This window comes from Sciurus vulgaris, assembly GCF_902686455.1.
Source record: "Sciurus vulgaris genome assembly, chromosome: 12".
Lineage (NCBI taxonomy): Eukaryota > Metazoa > Chordata > Mammalia > Rodentia > Sciuridae > Sciurus > Sciurus vulgaris.
In genome coordinates this window covers 93,293,303-93,317,453 of record NC_136473.1, presented here as the reverse complement: position 1 = coordinate 93,317,453, position 24,151 = coordinate 93,293,303, and positions in this window count along the sequence as shown.

Genomic DNA, 24,151 nt, shown 5'->3' with positions numbered 1-24,151 from the left:
ACCCTTATGGTCCCTATGTTCCCTGCAATAATACATAGTCCTTTCCAAACTAATCCAAGATGCTCAGCATTTCCAGAGAGCATCGTATAACTGGCAGATTTACACCGGGCCTTCAATAATGTTGCAGCTTTTTTATGTGTGTGTGTGTGTTTGTCATTATTGTCTTCAGATATCCAAGTTACTATTTCGAGATTATATCTCAAGTCTCTACTCCTCTAGCTCTGTCTTCACTCTTGGTATACTTCATATTAAAAAAAAAATAAAGTTCCTGTAGAAATACTATATATATTTTTTTTTTCAAAATATCACATGGTACCCCATTAATATTTGCAATTCTGTTTATGTTTTCAGTTAAAAATGATATTTATTTAAATATAAATACTTCTTAAATTGAAAAGTTTCTGGGAAATATTAACAACTTTAATTCTAAATCTGTAGAACTATCTAGTCTTAAATTTGACATCTTTGTTTACAAATAAGTTAACAAAATTCCTCTTTTCCAATATTACCTATTCATACCATTGAAAACATCATTCACGACTCTCATTGATGCATCGCTTGAGTTCATTTATTCTTTCTCTCTCTTCCTGGAACATATTTCTTTAATACTGTTGTTACTAATTCTTTCACTTCCCCACTTAGCAGGCAAATGAGGATCAGGGCACATATGCAAAGTTGCAATCCCCATCAGATCTTGACTCCTTAATGAATTTATTCTTCTTCACAGAAGTAGTGTGATCTGACTCAACATAAAAATCTGTTTTATTTTCTTCTTTCTCTGCCTCACTTGTCATGCCTTGGGAAGCACTCTGAAGGTGGAAACATTATCTTCACTGTTCACTTTTAGACCCCAACTCCTGTGACTATACATGGTACAAAGTGCACATTTAATAAAGTGAAGGTTATCAGTAAAATAAGCTTGAAACTTATATAATGGGGCATTTTACAATTAACATTTAGCATCATCAACAATAGCAGGAAATAATCTTCAGGAAAGGGGTCAAGAATTCAGTGTTATCTAAGGTAAAGAAAATTGTCAGTTGTAGAAGGTATTTAAAAGTTAACTCTTATATAATCTGGTAAATGTAACTAGAGAGGAGATTTAGGCCTAGCAGTGGGGAATCTTAAGTAAAAGGATTAAGAGAAGGAGATTGAAGGAGGTCAGGAATGGAAACCCAGTGAGATTAAGAGGAAATCTCTTACTTTTTCAGAATATGTGAAAGGGATGTAAATATTTCAAGGAAGGAGGAGTGATCATTTATGGCAAATTCTACTGATCAGTGAATTTAGAGATGGACTGTGAATTCACCGTTGGATTTACTAATGGGGAGTTATTGAAGATTTTAAGAAGAACAACTTCCATAGAGGGCAAAAGTGTGGAAGGCATTCAGGGGACAGTGGGAAGAAAAACACATGTGGCAGATGAAGGGGAAAATTGGGGTCAAGAGAGGATTATTTTTAAGAGTGATAATGCAAAAAAGAATGGAAAATTGTTAAAGTAATGTGTACAAGTTAGAGAGACTACCTCATAAAGGAAACTGAATGGTTTATCCTTAGGAGAAAGGATGATTCATCTTTAAAAGGAAGAAGGCAAAGAATGGGCACAGATGCTTACTTAGAAAGCTTTTGGTTAAACTTCATGCTGTGTCTAGCCTATGTGACGTTCAAGAAGCATCATGATTAGCTGCTTCTCATTTCTTTAGGCTTGTTCTGTAATTCTCACTTCTTTGTGATTTTTTACTTTAGCAATATAAATTGGTATTTTAATTTCCAGAAAAAAAAAAAAAAAGAAAGAAATTCTTGCAGGGCACTGTGGCGCATGCCTGTAATTCCAGCAGTTCAAGAGACTGAGGTAGTAAGATCATGAGTTCAAAACCAGCATCAGCAATTTAGCAAGGCTCAAAGCAACTCAGTGAGACCCTGTCTCAAAATAAACCACAAAACAAGGGCTGGGGATGTGACTCAGAGATTAAGTGCCACTGGGTTCAATCCCCATTGCCAAAAAACAAAACACACACACAAAAAGAAAGAAAGAAAGAAAGAAAGAAAGAAAGAAAGAAAGAAAGAAAGAAAGAAAGGAAGGAAGGAAGGAAGGAAGGAAGGAAGGAAGGAAGGAAGGAAGGAAGGAAGGAAGGAAGGAAGGAAGGAAGGAAGGAAGGAAGGAAGAAAGAAAGAGAAAGAAATTCTCAATCTGGAAACTGGTTCACAGGTAATGGGTTTTGACTTTAAGACATTTCTTTTTTTTTTTTTTTTTTAATTTTTTGTCTGGCCCATATGAAAGTAGAGATAGGGGCATTATGCATGAACCCATTAGCTGTGACTGACTGGGTGAGTGTACTTATTTTCTGGAATGAGAGTGGAGACATAGAATACAGAGTAAAAACTTTTATCTTTCCAGCATTAATGTTAGGGGTCTTGGCATTAAATCCTTCCTCAATAATAATAACAAAGTTTAAGAGTGCTGTTCCCATGCTATTATCATCCAACTTAATCATTTCTGTTCTTTGCTAGAAAACTCTAGGTAGTACTCTTGATTTCAAAATAGAACACGTGTATATTTGATACTTCCTAAATGGCTGTATCTGAGGTCTATTATCAATTTCTCCCATATATATATATTTCACAAACAAACCGTGTAAAACACTTATATACTTCTAGTCCTTCTTGGCAGGATAACAAATGGAAAATTAAACAAGATTTCAAAAGTTAAGTTTAACCAACTAAAGATTTGAGTTACCAGTCACCTGTTACTTATCTACAGACCCTCCGAGTTCTAGTTTGACAAAATAAAAATGATGAAGTTAAGATTGACCCTGCAATTAATTATAAGGGACTGAAAAGAACATGCAATATCTTGAGTATTACATAATTTATCCAGTTCATTGTGATTGATTTTCCTTTCCTATCTTTTCAAATTTATTAGGCTTTAAGGATGTTGTACCAAGTTCAAATACAAGTTCAACTGGTGCTCTTCTTCCATTGTGGATACTTTGCCTGAAAGATACACATTGCTAGGTATTTGTCATTGTGTACTAAGCATTAAATTCATGACATAAAACTGAATGAAAAAAAATCTAAATTCAGGAAGCAGATGGTGACATAGGGAGACAAATGCAAAAACGCAATGAAGACATTGTAGCAGTTGATGTAAATGTGGTGTTGCCTCTGTCAGCCTATGCAGTTAGGCTGTAATTGCCATTTAAAAATCCTCCTGATACTGGGCTCTACAAATTCCTGCCTTATTTCCTGGAAAGCAATTTTCTGTCATAAACATAACAGAGATAGAGGTAAGACTTTTTTTTTTTTTTTTAACATTAATGCTGAAGCATTCTAGGACTTTTTAGTCAGTGTTTTCAAACACTAAATGAAGGATTGATAAATGAAGATTAACACAATAGTTTTCATGGCCTATGCCTCTTAACTAGTTGCACATTCTAACTTGAGCCAGAGGAGAAATGACTCTGTCTTTCTCTTGTAGTGTGGATACAAATCCTCCATGCATCTCCTGTCTGCACGTTACCATACACAGTTTTGTAGATGAGCCAATGACTACACGCAGGTTTGGTACTGGAAAAGGGGAAAAAAAACACAACTCATGATGACTTTAAGACATTTGCCATTTAACAGTGATTTTCAGAACTTGCACAATAGAATTTGAGAAGTATAGTGTTCATTTTCTTGTCCATGATTTAAGTTCAAAAAGTGTTGCTTCACTTTGAGTTCTATTCTTTTTAAATTTTGTAGCTACTTCACAGTGGGCTTAATTTAATGGAGAAGACAAGTCATTTCCATTGGCATATAAAAAAAAATTATGATTTCAACTACCAGAAAATATATTTGAGTCATTTATTCCTAATATTTAACATTCTTAAAACTCAAAATGTATTCTTTATGTGACTATGGCCACACTGCAAGGTTTGTAATAAGTGATACATGTAGTGCAACTTCCCAAGGGAAATAAATTTGGAGGGGAACCTACATAAGAAATTATCAGGGGCATGTGGACATAAAAGGAGAATCAATAAAATTTTCTCTTAAGTACAAATATGGTTTTAAGGAGAAAAACTATGTTGATTAGTCTTTAATACAACATGCTTCTTTTTTTTTTTTTTCATTAACAGTTTATATTTTAATAAGGAACATTATTACCAGAGATGTTAGACTGTGGTTGAGTATATACTTTAAATACTCTCAGTTGCCTTCTTAATTTTGCATCTATTGTTTTATGTGACTGGTTCTCCATTTTATTCCAATGTTTATAAATCTAATCTACTCAGGGGCTTTAATTCAACTATATATGCTCTTAAATATTGCTGGTAAAGTTTTGCAATTCCAAGACTACTATGTTTCCAAAGAAAGGAAAAAATGCTAGTAATCATTTAAAGATTATTTTAAAATCTCTCACAATTAAATAACATATTATTTGGTGTTAGTAATATAAAATAATTTATATATCCTTTAGACTTAGCATCAGAATTTCTTTTTTAACTAAAGATCAATTATTTTGTAATGGATAATGTTTATCTGGATTTCAGAAACAATGTTTCTTAATATGAGAAATTCACTTACATTTTAACGCATGCAAAGGCAAAGGACTTGGTACTACATTATTTAAATAATAATATTTAGATAATATTGAGCCTGCAGTTCTATCACACCAGCCATTTTATACTTGCTATAGACAAAGGGATGTACAATCTTATATTATTTCTGAGAGCTCCATGAAGCAAATGATACTTTTATATAAGACTAAACATTCTGATTTTTCAGATTTTGAAAAATTAGGGTATGCAATGAGTGTAGGAAACAAATAATTCTTACCTTTTTGGGAAGCATTTTGGTCCTATAATAACTTCAAAATGGCCTTTATTTTTTAATTCCTATTTATATGTCTTTATCCCCAGGTATTTGTTTTTTAATTTGGAAATATTTTGTAATTTACATGAAGATGTATTATTTACTCATGTATTTTATACATTGTATTTCTCAAATTTAAGCATAAATTTATTTTTTCTTTGCTTCTTGATTATTCTCTTCATCTCCTCCATATGGTCACTGCCAAGTGACAATTATTTTCTGGGATTTAGCTGAATTTTCACTTCCATATAAGGAAGAGTATTGCTGACACTCATAAGCTGGTGAAGTTCACCGGATTTCCTTTTGATCTTCTTTAAAAAATTGAGCTAATTACTCACATAATGGTTTTTTACTGATGGTTGTTTATATAAGAACTAAATACTGCTAACTTTATATTAGGAAGAGATCACAAAAGTTCCTCCTCAAAAAGTACTGTTATTGAGTAAAACTTATAAATTTGTTTATAAACTACAAATATTTTTTAAACTACAAATAGTTTTGGCAAAACTAAAAAGTAAGAAGTGAAATTATTCCCCTCCATAGTGTAAGACGCCCAATTTATAAACTTAAGGTTCTTAGAGTAAGAATAAATGGTATTATGCTGAGAAATCATAACCAAAAGCTTGTTCTCTCTTCTAGGCCTTTCTTTATCAAGGGCCATAGTCAACTAAGCCTCCTCTTGGAGATCACAAACTTGACCTTGGTATTCTTAAATAATATCTAGACTTTCTTGATGAGCACTAAATTTATTCCTGCTCTACTATCTTTATTGGGCTGGTGGAGGGGTTGTTTCTCTTAATTCAGAGAAGCTAAGCTGCATAAAAAACTATATGGACATTTGGTTGCAAGGGAACTTGACTAATTTCTATAACTTTAAACTGTACATTGAATGAATTTTGGTTTAATGACAAATATTATAATCATCAATTTTTTGTTATACACTGTGTAAAAATCTCCAGAAGTTTTCAAAATTATCATTTTAAAATATACAAATATATGACCTACTGTTAATTTCTTGATGACTGAGACCATACCTATTTTGTCTATTCCTTAAATACTGTTCCTAACATAGAACTTAGGACTTAGGAGATACTGAACAAATATTTGTTGAATTTTTAAAACAGGGTTTAAATGTAATATATACAATGCATATTTAATGGAAATGCACCGACAATTTCATTTTGAGTATGTTAATTCAAAAATATTCTTTATTTTTAAAACATAAGATAAATTTTAAGTATCTATAATAACTTTGTAGTATTTTATACATATAAAATAATATGTTCAAAAATGAATATAGTGGGGGATATACAAGGGTTAAAATATAAAAGAATTATATAAAATGCAAATTATATGTAGTCAAATATTGCCTTGCAAAAATTTTAAAAGGCCCCCAAAATGCTCTATTCATACATATAATTTTATAATCAAGCTCAGTTTGATGTTTCACTAGTATTAGAACAGACTGGTTTGCCTTAAAAATCAAATGTACATATATTTTTCTTTTAAAGGCTTATTTTACAATACATACATACAGTTTAATAATAGAATCCTGTCAAATGATAAGCACATGAGTCCATCTGAGAAAATGGTATAAACAAATTTCTCATCTATAGTCAATCAGAGGCAAATGGTAATTGACACAATGAGTAGAAAAACCCACATTATATAAATGTGGTTTCTCTTTCTTTTTGCTTTCTTTTCAACTTTGTATCTCTCCTTTACATTGTCAAAATTCACATATCATATGATCAAATTCTTCATAATTATGTAGTGGTCTACATAATCCTCTATGTACAATGTCTTGTGTGGCATAAAATCAACATTAGTTTTAAAATATTCATAGCAATAAGACCAGGATAAATGTGCTGCAACAGTGATTATCTCATAGAAATAAACTATGGCTGGCATTTTAACCCACTGAATATCTAGATTTCTAAATTTTCAATAAGCAATACAGATTGCCTTAATAACATTGAATTCTCAACCCCTTAATGATAAAATACATTTTAAAATTCTCATTCTGCATACAGACTAATTTTTAGAGAACTCATGATGACCTTGAATAGAGTTAAGGAACATTCAACCTCTATTAAATTTTATCATATTTTATGATAATTCTCCCTTGCTTTTTTGAAAGTTTGTTTTTTTTATTTTAATTAAAAATCATAAATTTACATAGGGCAATGTTGTTTGATTCATTTTGTTATTTTTTTCCCTTCCCCCCTCCCCTCCCACCCCTCTTTTCCCTCTATACATTCCTTTCATCCTCCATTCTTACCACCCTCCTTATCCCTAACCCTAAACCTAACCCTAACCCTAACACTAACCCCTCCTACCCCCCGCATATGTCCTCATCCGCTTATCAGCGAGATCATTTGTCCTTTAGTTTTTTGAGATTGGCTTATCTCACTTAGCATGATATCCTCCAATTTCATCCATTTGCCTGCGAATGCCATAATTTTGTCATAGCTTATGGCGGAGTAATATTCCATTGTATATATATGCCACAGTTTCTTTATCCATTCATCAACTAAAGGGCATCTGAGTTGGTTCCACAATCTGGCTATTGTGAATTGAGCAGCTATGAACATTGATGTGGCTGTATCTCTGTAGTATGCTGATTTTAAGTCCTTTGGGTATAGGCCAAGGAGTGGGATAGCTGGGTCAAATGGTGGGTCCATTCCAAGCTTTCTGAGGAATCTCCATACTGCTTTCCAGAGTGGCTGCACTAATTTGCAACCCCACCAGCAATGTATGAGTGTACCTTTTTCCCCACATCCTCGCCAACACCTATTGTTGCTTATGTTCTTCATAATCGCCATTCTAATTGGGGTGAGATGAAATCTTAGGGTAGTTTTGATTTGCATTTCTCTTATTACTAGAGATGTTGAACATTTTTTCATATATTTGTTGATTGCTTGTACATCTTCTTCTGTGAAGTGTCTGTTCATTTCCTTAGCTCATTTGTTGATTGGATTATTTGTATTCTTAGTGTAGAATTCTTTGAGTTCTTTATAGATTCGGGATATTAGTGCTCTATCTGAAATATGAGTGCCAAAGATATTCTCCCACTCTGCAGGCTCTCTCTTCACATTACTGATAGTTTCCTTTGCTGAGAGAAAGCTTTTTAGTTTGAATCTATCCCAGTTATTGATTCTTGCTTTTATTTCTTGTGCTATGGGAGTCCTGTTAAGGAAATCTGCTCCTAAGCCAACAAGTTGAAGGTTTGGACCTATTTTTTCTTCTATAAGATGCAGGGTCTCTGGTCTGATTCCGAGGTCCTTGATCCATTGTGAGTTGAGTTTTGTGCAGGGTGAGAGATAGGGGTTTAATTTCATTCTGTTGCATATGGATTTCCAATTTTCCCAGCACCATTTGTTGAAGAGGCTATCTTTTCTCCATTGCATATTTTTGGCCCCTTTGTCTAGTATGAGAAAATTGTATTTATTTGGGTTAGTGTCCGTGTCCTCTATTCTGTACCATTGATCTACCTGTCTACTTTGGTACCAATACCATGCCGTTTTTGTTACTATTGCTTTGTAATAGAGTTGAAGATCTGGTATTGTGATATCCCCTGCTTCACTCTTTCTACTGAGGATTGCTTTAGCTATTCTGGGTTTCTTATTCTTCCAGATGAATTTCATAATTGCTTGCTCCATTTCTGTAAGGTACATCATTGGGATTTTAATTGAAATTGCATTGAATCTATATAGCACTTTTGGTAGTATGGCCATTTTGACAGTATTAATTCTTCCTATCCATGAACATGGGAGATCTTTCCAATTTCTAAGGTTTTCTTCAATTTCTTTCTTTAGTGTTCTGTAGTTCTCATTGTAGAGGTCTTTCACCTCTTTTGTGAGATTGATTCCCAAGTATTCTATTTTTTTTTGATGCTATTGTGAATGGGGTAGTTTTCCTGATTTCTCTTTCTGAAGATTCATCACTTATGTATAAAAATGCATTGGATATATGAGCATTGATCTTGTAACCTGCTACTTTTCTGAATTCACTTATGAGTTCCAAGAGTTTTCTGGTGGAATTTCCAGGTTCCTCTAAATATATAATCATGTCATCAGCGAACAGGGATAGTTTGAGTTCCTCTTTTCCAATTCGTATCCCTTTAATTTCTTTAGTTTGTCTAATTGCTCTGGCTAGAGTCTCAAGAACAATGTTGAATAGAAGTGGTGAAAGAGGGCATCCCTGCCTTGTTCCAGTTTTTAGGGGGAATGCTTTCAGTTTTTCACCATTTAGAATGATATTGGCCATGGGCTTAGCATAAATGGCCTTCACAATGTTCAGGAATGATCCCACTACCCCAATTTTTTCTAGTGTTTTGAGCATGAAGAGATGCTGTATTTTATCAAATGCTTTTTTCTGCATATATTGAAATAATCATGTGATTCTTAACTTTTAGTCTGTTGATATGGTGAATGAATAACATTTATTGATTTCCAGATGTTGAACCAACCTTGCATCCCTGGGATGAAACCAACTTGATCTTGGTGCACTATCTTTTTAATATGTTTTTGTATGCGATTTGCTAAAATTTTGTTGAGAATTTTTGCGTCGATGTTCATTAAGGATATTGGTCTGAAATTTTCTTTCCTTCATGTGTCTCTGTCTGGTTTAGGTATCAGTGTGATATTGGCTTCATAGAATGAGTTTGGGAGGGTTCCCTCCTCTTCTATTTTATGGAATACTTTGAGAAGTATTGGAATGAGCTCTTCTTTAAAGGTTTTGTAGAACTCAGCTGAGAACCCATCTGGCCCCGGACTTTTCTTTGTTGGTAGGCTTTTGATGACCTCTTCTATTTCATTGCTTGAAATTGATTTATTTAAGTTGTGTATGTCTTCCTCGTTCAGTTTAGGTAATTCATATGTCTCTAGAAACTTATTGATGTCTTCGAGGTTTTCTGTTTTGTTGGAGTATAGATTTTCAAAATAGCTTCTAATTATGTTTTGTATTTCACTCGTGTCTGTTGTGATATTTCCTTGTTCATTCCCAATTTTAGTAATTTGAGTTTTCTCCCTCTTTCTCTTTGTTAGCGTGGCTAAGGGTTTATCAATTTTGTTGATTTTTTCAAGGAACCAACTATTTATATTGTTAATTTTTCCAATTGTTTCTTTTATTTCAATTTCATTGATTTTGGCTCTGATTTTAACTATTTCCTGTCTTCTACTACTTTTGGTGTTGGTCTGCTCTTCTTTTTCTAGGGCTTTGAGCTGTAGTGTTAAGTCGTTTATTGTTTTCTACTTCTTTTGTTGAATGCGCCCCATGAAATAAATCTTCCTCTCAGTACTGCTTTCATAGTGTCCCAGACATTTTGATATGATGTGTCTTTGTTCTCATTTACTTCTAAAAATTTTTTAATTTCCCTCCTGATGTCTTCTGTTATCCATTCATCATATAATAGTGTATTATTTAATCTCCAAGTATTGGAGAAGTTTCTGTTTTTTATTCTGTCATTTATTTCTAATTTCAGTCCATTATGATCTGATAGAGTACAAGGTAGTATCTCTATCTTCTTGTATTTGCTAACAGTTGTTTTGTGGCATAAAACATGTTCTATTTTAGAGAAGGATCCATGTGCTGCTGAGAAGAAAGTGTATTCGTTCTTTGTTGGATGGTATATTCTATATAAGTCGGTTAAGTCTAAATTGTTGATTGTGGTATTGAGATCTATGGTTTCTTTATTCAATTTTTGTTTGCACAATCTATCCAGCGGTGAGAGAGGTGTGTTAAAATCACCTAGTATTATTTTGTTGTGGTCTATTTGATTTCTGGAATTGAGAAGGATTTGTTTGACTTACATGGATGAGCCAATGTTTGGGTCATAGATATTTATGATTGTTATGTCTTGCTGATTTATGCTTCCCTTAAGCAGTATGTAATGTCCTTCTTTATCCCTTCTGACTAGTTTTGGCTTAAAGTCCACATTATCTGAAATGAGGATGGATACTCCAGCTTTTTTGCTGTGTCCGTGTGTATGGTATGTTTTTTCCCATCCTTTCACCTTTAGTCTATGGGTATCTCTTTCTATGATATGGGTCTCTTGCAGGCAGCATATTGTTGGATTTTTTTTTTTAATCCAATCTGCCAGTCTATGTCTTTTGATTGATGAGTTCAGGCCATTAACATTCACAGTTATTATTGTGATATGATTTGTATTCCTAGTCATTGGACTCATTTTTGTTTTTTGACATGATTTGGTTTCTCCTTTATTTGGCTATTCCTTTAGGCTAGTTTCTCCCGTTGCTGATTTACATCGTTGTTTTTCATCTCTTGCTCATGGAATATTTTGCTGAGAATGTTCTGTAATGCCGGCTTTCTTTTAGTAAATTCCTTTAGCTTTTGTTTATCATGGAAGAATTTTATCTCATCGTCAAATCTGAAAGTAAGTTTTGCAGGGTATAAAATTCTTGGTTGGCATCCATTTTCTTTCAGGGCTTGGTAAATGTTGTTCCAGGCCCTTCTAGCTTTTAGGATCTGGACTGAAAAATCTGCTGATATTCTTATTGGTTTCCCCCTGAATGTAATTTGATTCTTTTCTCTCGCGGCCTTTAAAATTCTGTCTTCATTTTGAATGTTAGGTATTTTCATAATAATGTGCCTTGGTGTAGGTCTGTTGTAATTTTGCATATTTGGAGTCCTATAAGCCTCTTGTACTTGGTTTTCCATTTCATTCTTCAGATTTGGAAAATTTTCTGATATTATTTCTTTGAATAGATTGTTCATTCCTTTGGTTTGTTTCTCTAAGCCTTCCTCAATCCCAATAATTCTTAAATTTTGCCTCTTCATGATATCTCATAATTCTTGTAGATTCTGTTCATGATTTCTTACCATCTTCATTGTTTGGTCAACCTTGTTTTCAAGATTAAATATTTTGTCTTCAATATCTGAGGTTCTGTCTTCCCGGTGATCTATCCTATTGTTTATGCTTTCAATGTCATTTTTAACTTGGCTTATTGTTTCCTTCATTTCAAGGATTTCCGTTTGCTTTTTTTCAGTATCTCTAAATCTTTATTGAAATGCTCTTTTACTTCCCTTATTTGTTCTTCTAACTGTTGATTAGTGCATTCATTTAATGCCTGCATTTGTTCTTTCATCTCCTCGATTGCTTCCCTGATTGTTTTAATTATGTACATTCTGAATTCCCTTTCAGACATTTCTTCTGCTGTGCTGTCATTGGGTTTTATTGATATAGTAACTAGGTTTGTTTTGGACATTTTCTTCCCTTGTTTTCTCATATTGGTCAGATGTCAATGGGACTCTGTGATATTGTAGATTTCCTTTATTGGCTTATGGTGACCCTGTAGATTTCCAGTGTATCACCTTCCAGCCTTCAGTAGCCAGAAGTCTTGGATTAATTTGATAATGCAGTGCTTCCGAAGAATGCTGCCCCTAGCCCGCTCTTGGTTCCAGGGAGAGAGACCTGGAGAGGTCTCTTATTGCCCAGCCCTGGTCCCAGAGGCTGGTTGTAGGTCGGAGGTCTCCACTGGCTTGGGAACTTGTGACTGGCTCTGTGTAGACAGGCTCTCACTGGGCAGTTTGCCCTGAGAAGCTAGCCTAGAGAGGCGCTTCCCGCCACGGGGGGGCTGGGCTGCTTGGGGAATTCTCTGGTGCCCTGTGCTGGTCACTGAAGCAACCTGTGGGTGGGCCGGAGCTGGCAGCGGGGCAGGCTGGAGCTGGCCGGGGCGGGCCAGAGCTGGACAGGGCGGGCCGGAGCTGGCCGTGCTGCTTCTGTGCAGAAGGGCTCTCACTGGGGGGCCTGTTCCAAGAGGCTGGAGGATCTGTCCCTTTGGGAGGTCCCACCGCCAGACTGCACAGAGCTGCCTGGGGGAGACGCTCTCTGCCCTGTCCTACTCTAATAAGCCGCTAGAATACTGGCCTGCCACCCAGCTGAGCTTCGCTGGTTGTGGGAGACTCATCCCATGGTTCTATGTTTGTCCAAGTCTCTCAATGCCTCCCCTTCTTGAATCCTGGGTTCTGGGGCGACTGGAAATGCAGTCACCCTCTAGTCCGCCATCTTGGATCACCCGGTGGAAAAAGCCTGCAGCTGGAGGGGGACAATGCTGCCTGGAGAGGTCTCTGGCTGCCCAGGCCTGTTCCCAGAAGCCGCTTGCGTGTCGAATGTCTCCGCTGACTTGGGGACTTGTGGCTGGCTCTGCTTCAAAAGGCTCTCACTGGGCAGTCTGCCCCGGGAAGCTAGCCTAGAGAGGTGCTTCCCGCCGGAGGGGGCTGGGCTGCTTGGGGGAGTCCCTGGGTCCTGTGCTGGTCTCTGAAGTAACCTGCGGGCTGGCTGGAGCTGGCTGCGCTGCTTCTGTGCAGAAGGGCTCTCACTTGAATTTTGTTTTTAATCTTGATATTTCATAAGTGGAGCCACTTTGGAAATAATGGAAATTAAAACTGAGCATGGAAATGAAAAAATGGTTTGGATTCTGATCTTTGAAGTCCATGGAGTAAGACATGCTGGAGAAAAAAAGAACCAATGTCCAAAGTAGAACACATGTAAATATAGTGAGTGTAGGAAAAGGCCAAAACACTAATCTTATTGGATCAAAGCAATCCTGTAAACAAATACTATTTTGTAAATTGAAGACATATTGTCTGCACAGCCAAGAATGTCAGACATAGGCATGCTAATAACAGGGAGTTGTTAAATGTTGCTGAAAAGTCAATGATATGAAAGATGGTAGTTTGGGGTGTTTATTTAGTCTATGAGAAATAAGTTATATTTTTATACTTTTTACACTTTACCCTACTTAATACAAGTTAAAACTATTCAATCTTACAATCACATATGTTAAATAATAAAGTTTTCTTCCTGGTTTATACTTAAAATGTAAGGACATGATCTAAAATTGAAACCAATAATATCAACAGAACATATGCAATTAGCTGTGGTGGGCTAGACCCGGAGCCCAGGGTAACACCACATGCATCCAAAGATGGCGATTGGCAGAGAGCCAAAGGGTGTGCTGAATGGACCTTGAGAAAAACAGGAAGTGTTTACCATTGGCTGTATGATAATTAGTTCAGCCACCTAGCACGTGGACAGATATATCTTACATGTATGCTTGAGCTCGTGATCGCTTGACCTTTAATAGGATTGGATGGACATATCTGGTTACAGTTGCTTATGCATGAGACTGCTTATATATTGAGGGTGTTATTCGAATAAAGCGGAAGCTGCTTCATGAACTTCTGAAGAGTATGTGTCCTTTGTTCCGCTGGTCGGCGGCAGGCGGCAAGCGGCAAGCGGCGGCAAGCAGCGGCAAGCAGCAAGTGGTGGCCTGTTCGGAGAGCGGTGAGCGCTCAGGTAAGTAAAAGACAGTTTTGCTAGCATGATTAACAAGAAGGTTTCCCTATTTGAGGAAATGGTTGCCTTAAGGTTTTAACGGAAGGTTCCCCTAGACAGGGAGCGTAACGGAAGATTCCCCTAGTGAGGGAAAATTAATGGAAGATTCCCCTACATAGTGAATGAAATGAAAGGCTGTCCCAAGAGACAGCGACATCCTGTAGTAAATGAATATGTGTAAGGTGTTATTTGTGTTACCTTTTCTTGTTTCGTTTCTGTTTGTTGTTGTGGCAATATGGACATTAGTTCGTTTCTGTCTGACTTCCAAAATCCAAAATTTCAAGAACAGTTAAGAAAAGGGGAAAAGATAATAGAAACTGTAAAACAAGAACAATCAAGATGAGCTTCTGAAAGAGAAAGTAGATATTCAGACCTCCGTGCCTCCGCCAGAGCAGTGTTAACTCCAGAGATGAGAGGACAACCAATACCAACTTCGGTTGTTGGCCCATTACCTAAAGGAAGTGTGGGACTAGTTCTGGGGAGGAGTTCTTCTGCTTTAAAAGGATTAAATATTGGCCCTGGAGTTATAGACCCTGATTTTACAGGAGAAATAAAAATCCTTGCTTCTTCACCAAGAGGTGTAGCAATAATAGCACAGGGTGATCGCATAGCACAATTGTTGGTCTTACCCAGCTGCCATGATCAATATCCATCAAAGAATATTATTAGGGGAAATAAAGGATTAGATTCTACTGGCCAAAATATGGTCATGTTAACATTGGATTTAAAAGATAGACCTATGACAAAGTTAGTAATAGAAGGCAAAAGTCTTGAGGGCTTATTAGATACTGGGGCTGACAAAAGTATCATCAAAATTACAGAATGGCCCAAAGCCTGGCCACTTCATCAGGCAGATCAGACTTTAAGGGGATTGGGTATGGCTTCCAATCCTAACAAAAGCGCAGCCATATTAAAATGGAAGGTGGCTAACCAGGAGTTATGTTCTGATACTGCCTGACATAATGCAGGTGCAGGTAATCCTCAATGGAATCTAAACATGCTGACAGGTCAAGGACCATATGAAGAGCAAGGTAATCAGATTAATTTGCACCCCGGTGTGTATCAACAAATTAACCCTCAACTTTTAATCTATCATTATATGGATGATATTTTGATAGCTCATAAGGAAAAACCTGTCTTAGAGCAATGTTATAATTCCTTACTAAAGTCACTGGACAGCAAAAACTTCCTCGGATCTATCATACATGCAACTATGGTTAAACCCATAAAAATTACCGTTTGGGTGGACAAACTTAGAACTTTAAATGATTTTCAAAAACTTTTGGGGGATATTAATTGCATTAGACCCTACCTTCATTTACCCACCTCAAGTTTGGGCCCCCTGTTTGATATTCTTAAAGGTGATTCTGACCCCCTTTCTAAGCAGGTGCTTACCCCTTTCTAAGCCAGTGCTTACCCCTAAGGCTCGAACAGCTCTCAAGCTTGTTGAAGCAGCTATGGAAAAGGTTCATCTTGATCGTATTGATCTAGCTAAGCCTTTATCATTCATCGTCTTGGGCACAAATAAGTTACCCACAGAAGTGTTTGGGCAAAAGGGTCCTATTCTATGGGTTCACATGAACTATGCCCCTAACAAGGTCTTATCCTTATTTACTGAATCTTTGGCAGAATTAATCCTAAGGCGTTAAAAGTTTCCCTTTCTACCTTTGGTATTCAATATGTCACAGGAATTCCCTATAATCCTACTGGACAAAGCATTGTTGAGTTTGCCCATTTAACGCTTAAAAACATGCTTTATAAAGAAAAAGGGGGAATAGGGGCATCATACAGATCCCCAAAAGACAAATTGTCTGTTGCCTTGTTCATCTTAAATTTTTTAAATCTCGATTCTGAGGGCTGATCGGCTGCTGACTGTCATTCAGAACCTAATAAAAAGCATCTACCTCAAGTGCTCTGGAAGGACATTCTATCAGGACAATGGAAAGGCCCGGATCCAGTGTTAATCTGGACCTGAGGGTCTGTTTGTGTTTTCCCACAGGATGCACAATCGCCAATTTGGGTGCCGGAGAGATTGGTCAAGGCCTCAACAGAGACCCCAAAACAGGAAGAAGATGAGGAGGCTTCTCCCACTGATGGTGTTGGCGATTTCTCGCCAAGTTAATGGAGGAGACTCGTGTGAACTGTGGGGGATAGTGAAGACGTGGCCCTATCCTGTACCCCTTACAAACTCTTCTATTCTATATCCTCCTATTTTTACAATTGGCCACATTTCTCCAGTCTGCTATTCAATGGGGAAAAGAATGGTTTGGGTTTTTGTCCGTGGGAGGTTTATTGTGTGTTGTATCTGTTCTGTGCATATAGTGTTTATACAAAATGCGTATACATCGGTGCAAAGAAACAGCCATTATTTTCCAAGCTCTCGTCCCAATTGATGCTGGCTCATCCCCCCAAGTCTGGTTAAATATGCTGGACTGGTAGTCAAAGACGGGTAAGATTCATGGGGAGCTCATACCGACCTAAGACAGGAAATGAGGGCTAGAGCCTCATTGTCCAATGATGGGTAAGGATGTTGCTCTGCCGTGGACAACCTAAGACAGGCACAGTCTCTTTTATAAACAGAAAGGGGGAAATGTGGCGGGTGAGACCTGGGGCCCAGAGTTACGCCACATGCATCTAAGATGGCGACTGGCAGAGAGCCAAAGGGCATGCTGAATGGACCTTGAGAAAAACAGGCAGCGTTTACCATTGGCTGCATGATAATTAGTTCAGCACCTAGGGTGTGGACAGATATATCTTACATGTATGCTTGAGCTCGTGATCGCTTGACCTTCAATAGGATTGGATGGACATATCTGGTTACAATTGCTTATGCATGAGACTGCTTATATATTGAGGGTGTTATCTGAATAAAGCGGAAGCTGCTTCATGAACTTCTGAAGAGTACGTGCCGTTTGTCCCGCTGGTCGGCGGCAAGCAACAAGTGGCGGCAAACGGCAATTAGCCATGTGTTAAAAGATTCCTGATGTCAGTGAAAGTTAGTAAATATGTTACTGGTTCTACTAAAGCAATCTCCAGATCTCATCCATGAAATTAATGTCAAATTACATTGAATGGCAATGCAAGATTAAAGTGCATTTCATTACTTGAAACAGAAAATCTTGTGGCAAAAGAGCAATCTGCATAAACAAGAACAATGAAGTCCAACGAGGAATTGAGTATTATTTTTGTCTACGACCTTGATCAGAACATTGTCTTATGTTTAATTATGAATAATTTAACACTAATCAAACAAATAATCACAGTAATGAAGACTGATGGACAATCTATTAGTGTTTGACAACAGTGTTTACTGGGATAATAAAGTTTCCTTGGATTCCCAAATTACTTTCACCTAGGTCTCTTCAGCATCTTTAGTGAGTTTGTCCATCGAGAAGAATTGTTCTATGAAAATTAATTGCCCCCATTACCTTGTGTCATGCTACAGTTAGGCAAACATCCTTTACATCTTATCACATATGTGACAGCATGCATAACTGAAGGGAGTGTTATAAAGATAAAAAGAACACCAGCTATATCTTCACGAGCTCATTTTATATTGAAGGAGATGAATACACAATGAAATACCAGTTTTAATCTGATGATTGAAGCAGGTGTAAAGTTAAGGAGTGATAGGTAAGCTGGGTAGTCAGGAAATATTATAAGAGAAATAATCCGCTATGGGATTTTAGAAACAAAAAAAGATTTAGCAGACTAAACATGTTGAAAATGAGATTGAGTGCAGAAAAATTAGGAAAAATAGAAAACAAACAACTTCATTGTTAGTTTGGGAGACATAACAAATCGGTGTTTGTTACTCAATGCCCTCCATTGTAGTGACTCTGAATTTTTTTCTACTTTTTTGAAGTTGAAACTGTATTTACAGAGAGGTTAGTTTCTTTTTAGCACTCACCTGTCTAATTAAATATTTTTTTAATCTCATCATTTATAAAATCCTACCATCTTGTCACTTTTCAACCAACAGTTCAGACTCTCTACTGTGTTATACTTGCCTTTTCTACAACATATCCTCTGCCCATTTGCTGGAAAGTGAGGAATTTTCCTGTCCATCCTGCACTTGGATCCTTTATCATATATTGCAAAGAAGATATTTTCAGTGCATACCATTCTTGGTTTTCTTTTCCTGGAAATCTGAACTCCAGCAGTCTGTGACTATTTATTATAAGAATTTTGTGTGATTCTGCAACTATACAGCAAAGCAGATCTGACAACCACTGGTGTTTTATATATATTTGAAACATTTTAAATTATAAAAAAAAATCAAAAAACAAACTGAAAGGGGATTGTTTATTAAAAATGAATATATTTCAGTTCTTCTTATGTCTGTCATCTGGCCATATATTTGGTCTTCATAAAGCTAAGTTTGGAAATAGAAATAAAAAATGAGCAGCCAAAAGCATATAAATAAGGAGTTGGGAAGAAGAACACTGTCTATTTTCTGGAAGAAATATATGAGTAAGGAAAGGCAGCAGTATATTGTTATACAAAGTGGAAATTTTTAAAAAAGCTAGCAACACAAGTTTTACATAGGGTAGTGTCAGCTTTGACTCTGTGGGAAGGTAAAGTGCACTCAATTGTACTGCATAATGTTAGAGTCAGGAAAAGAGTCATTCTTCAAGAAGTGTGAATTTATTGCTTTTAAATTATTTTATATTATGCTAAATGGAAAATTAAATGACTAAAAAAATTGCTTAGGCTGTAAACAAAGTTCTCTGCCAAAGATAACATCTTCAGAAACCAGATACATATACGAACTCGAGAAGTTTGGCTTCCTGCTTATGTGTAATTACAACATTGCATACAAAATCAACAGCAAGTGTGAAAGAAGCTTATCTTTCCATTCATTATCAAATATCTTGTGAGTTTTACTTGCTTTATCATTCATTTACTTATTATTTTGCTTCTCTGGTGGTTTCATGGACAATATTGCTTAGGATCACTCCCATTCTAATGCCCCAAAGCCAGATTTTTCAAGTATAATGTCAGAGTCCTAAATGTACCGCAATTTCAACAAACTAGTAAGGGCTTGTGTAAAAGAAATCATAAGGGACTAGAAATTGAAAGATTAATTTTGGGGTAATGCATTAGCTGGCTGATACTGGGAGATTTATGATAACATAACTACCAAGAAATATATTTATTAAAACCTTTCATTTACATCCCTTTGTATTTATATAATACCATAAAACATTAACAAATTTAAATAATCATAAACAAGGAATTAAAACAAGGAGTGCAATGTACTGTCTCATAGGGTTATTGAGAAAAATTAAATAAAGGAAAAGAGTTTTATATAATATATGAGTCAATTTCCCAGCACTGTTCATTATTATCACTAATATCAAAAAAAGTCAGACATAGACAAGTGCTTCATGATTCTGATTGTATGTGGAATCTAAAATAGTCAAATTTATAGTAGCAGAGAATAAAGTGATGGTAGTCAGAGGCTGGGAAGAGGGAAACAGAAGAGATGTAACACAAAGAATACAGTTTTAGGCACACCAGATAGATACCCTCTGGAGTCCCCATGTACAGTGGTATGAATATGAAATGCAATACCACATACTTGAAATTTATCAAAATGGCATGTTAAGTTCTAACCATAATAAGAAAAGAAGAAAAATATGATTGTCAGGTACAGATATTTTAATTATTTCACAACTTATGCATATTGAAATTTCAAGTCATAAACACTGAAAGTATATAATATGTATTTGTCAATTATGCCTTAATAAAACTATGATAAAGAAAAAAAAAAGTGGAAGACTTAGAGAATATTTCACCAAATAGGTGTAAATGCATATAAACACATGAAAAAAATGTTCGATGTCATTGTTCACTAGGGAAATGAAGTCAAAACCCCCATAATTTATATCTACACACCAATAAAATATGAGTAAAGTTAGAAAATGTGGTAATATAAGGCATTTTCAAGGATGTAATCTAACAGTAACTGTCATGTTATTACAATGTGGAATGTTAACAACCTTTTGGAAAACAGATTGACAGTGTCTTACAAGTTAAAAAAAAAATGCTGATAATAAGACCATACAATCCCACTCCTAGACAATTGTTTATGAAAAATGATGGCATTTGTCCACTTGTACTTGAATGTTCATAACAGTTTTATTCATAAGAGTCACAAATCTAAAAGCAATCTAAATGCCCATCAGCTGGTAAAGCAGGAACAATTGTGCTTTGTCAATACTCAGAAGAGCCAACCTCTAACACGTGAAGAACATGGGCGAAACTTAAAAGCAACATACTAAATAAAACAAGGAAATAAATTATTGTTATCTTACAGTGTATTTTTATTCATGCAAAACTATAGTGCAAAATGTGTTAGTCTGCATTTAGGGAAGGGAATGATTTTAAAAAGGTACCAGGCAAATCTGTATATAACATAATGAAAATATTCTCAATCATAATTGTGGTGATAATCAAATGATTCTTAATTGGTGAATTTCTGCTATATGGAAATTGTAATTTAAGTCAGTGATTATAGTATAAATAATTCTCATAAAATTGTAAGTAATGGATTACCTACAACACCCCTCACCATTATTTCTTTTTATTTTCCTATCAGAGAAGTTAAAACATATTTTAAAAAATATTTTAGTACTGAGGTAATATGATAAATTCTAATACATGTATATTGATATTCTATTACTTTGGATGAATGAGTTAGCATCGCAACAATGTATTTCAAATCATACATTTTAAAGATGCACATTAAAAGAAGTCAGCACTGTATGTTCCCCAAAGCTAAATATTAATTAAACTAAGAAAGAAAATCTGTAAAAGTAAAGGAGAACGGAGAGTAAGTCATTTTGACCTATAAAATAAAAACTATAAAATAAGTTCAATATGCAGGTGTGATGGTCCACTTGAATTATATTCAAGGCATTTCACCCCAGCTTTTTCTCATCTGATAATGAGAACTTTAGGAGTTACATGCTGTCATAATCTAACTTCCAGTATTTGATTTCATTCTAAAAATACTCTCTTTGAAATTTTAGCATAGATGATAAGACACTTTATATCTATAAAAGTTACAAAAATATAATGTACTTGAACAAGTTAAATAAAAAATACAAAGAAGATAGATACAGGAGTAGGGTACGTTAGAGAAAAAGTTCCTGAATTTAGAAAAACTGACACCTGCAACCTTCTTTCTCAGGCATGACAATAGCTATGTATTTAAGCTCAAAATGCTTGCTTTTTCTCATTAAAAATTGTATTGGTATAAATAAAGAAATTAGTGAATGGAAACCAAGTGTCTAAAAATAAATCCATGAGTATATGGACAATTGATTTGGGAAAAGGTCCAAAATAATTCATCGGTGAAAGGATAGGCTTTAGAATGAACAGTGCTGGAACAACTGCATGTCCACATGAAAAAGTACAAATTCATATCTGTCCCTCTCAATAATGTACATGTCAACTCCAATGAATTTTGATCCTAAATGTGAAACACAAATTTATAAACCTTGATTAAAATCATAACAAAATATTTGTTCACTTGGGTCAATAGGCCCAAGTGAAAGTACAGACTTTTTAGTTATAAAAGTCAACACTGACCCATAAAAGATTTTAAAAAAGATAAATTAGAACCTTATCAAAAAAAACACTAGGCTTCAAAAGACACTATTAATTATAACAAGCCACAGGCTCAGAGAAGTCATTTGAAAATAACGTATTTTGTAAATAACTGATATTCAAAACACATGACCTCTCAAACCTCAATAGAAATACAAATAACCTAATTGAGTAAAATTTAAGCAAAATATCTCAGTAAATATTTCATCAGAAGATAATATACCAATATCAAATGGCACAAGGCATTCAAAGCTATTAGTCATTTGACAAATTTAAAATAAAATCACAGTGAAATACCACTACACACATAATCAGAATGGTTAAAGGTAGAAAGACAAATCATAACAAGGATTGGTTATAATGCAGAAGAATTATCGAGAAGACTCAATAATTTACTTTTCATTTTATTTGACAATTTTTGATAGAAATGCGACAAATTTGATACATTTTTTAATCCTCTGAATGAAGATTTCCTCCATAACATAATGTTTGAAAGCAAAGTATATGTTATTTAAATATAATTTTAAATAACATATACAGTATAACCACTTCAGAATGCATTTTCTCTGCTTAAAATATTAAATATAATTTATTCCACTCCAGGTGTTTAAACAACAAAAAAGGAAAGCATATATAGCTATATATAGGTTTGTATAAGAATGTTCAGTATGATTTAATTTTAACACCCACAAATTGAAACAAGCCAAATTTTCATCAATACATTGACATGTAAATAAGCTGAACAATAGCAATAGATTATAGTAATAAAAAAGAATGAGCTATTAACAGGCATAGCAATGTGGATAAATTTCAAAATAATGTCATTAAATCAGTCATTTCAGAAAGAGCTCTAGAATTCCAGTTGTAAAAATTCTAGGAAATTCAAACTAATCCATAGTTAGAGAAAACAGGCCAGAAACTATTAGTATATGGTGGATATTGGCAGTGGCAAGGAAGAAAACAATATAAAAGAAAATTTTGGTGGTGCTGAATACTTCCATTATCTTAATTGTTGCATTAGTGACCTTGTGCTTTTTAACAAATTACTACAACAACCAGCAATGTGAAACATGAATCTTGATGTGGCTTAGCTGGGTTCTTAGACTCAGGGTCTCTTCTACAGGAGCAATCATGGTGCTCTCAAGTGACACAGTCATCTCAAGGGTGAGTCAAAAGGGGATTAATTTCTAAGAAAAGTTTGGTAGTTGGTGCGGGGATTCAGTTCCTTGTAAAGAGTTTGGCTGAAGGAATCAGTTTATTGTTGATGGTTGGCTAGAGTGTGCCCTCTGTTTCTTGCAACTGTTTCCGAAGAATGAACTATTAAGAAGAGAGATATCAAGAAGGAATAGTCGTCTTTCACAACTGTGGTAGTGATTGAACAAGAGCACATGTATTTCTATGCTTCAAGCTGTGTACATTAATGATATTAAAAAGAAAACTTTAGACAAATCTAATTTTACAGAGATTGTTGGAGCAAAGAATGATTCATGGGATAGACAGCATTCAGATTTAGAAAAGTTTCAGAGAACTCAATCAACCGATTTCCAACAACTCAGATGTTTTTAGCCATAAAACATTTTTAAATTAAGGCATGTAAATTTTTTGAATGCAATACTATTAGATATTTAAAAACCTAGAGGATAGTATAAATATGCTTTTATCTAAACTGGGAAAAATATGCAAGTGACTCATTTGCTATCATATTCAGTTTACTTAGATGACCTGAAAATGAAACCACATTGTCAGAGAAATCTCCTGATTGACAACAGGTGGATATTTACCTAATTTGAGCAAGTCGTGATGAGGTATTCTCCATATTGTGCTTGGTTTGGTCAATTTACTACCTATGATTGGTTGAAATTCACCTGTTTGTTATTGACTTAAATCTAGCTGTTTGTGATGAAAAAAAAAAGTACTACTAAATTAGTTGTTTAGTTTGTTAAGAAGGAACAAACAGCCTCAGGATGGTAGATCTCCTCCTGATTATTTAATTTGACAGTGTAAATTTTATTATATGCTGTATGCCTTGATAAAGACACTAAAATGTGTCATATGAATGACAAGACAAACTTCAAATTTCTCTTTTGCATTATTTTAATATATTTGGTTAAAATTAAATTGCTATCCTGCTGCTCAAGAAGATTGTACATACTGATTCTCATTATTCTATATCACTTGCGGTTGAATAATAATGATTTATTCTATATTTGTATAATGAAAATATTCAAAATGATTTTGACTACACCATTTCTTAGTATAAAAACAAATGCCGATCAGTGATGCATTTCATTTTTACTGTCAATTTGGCAGTTGTAA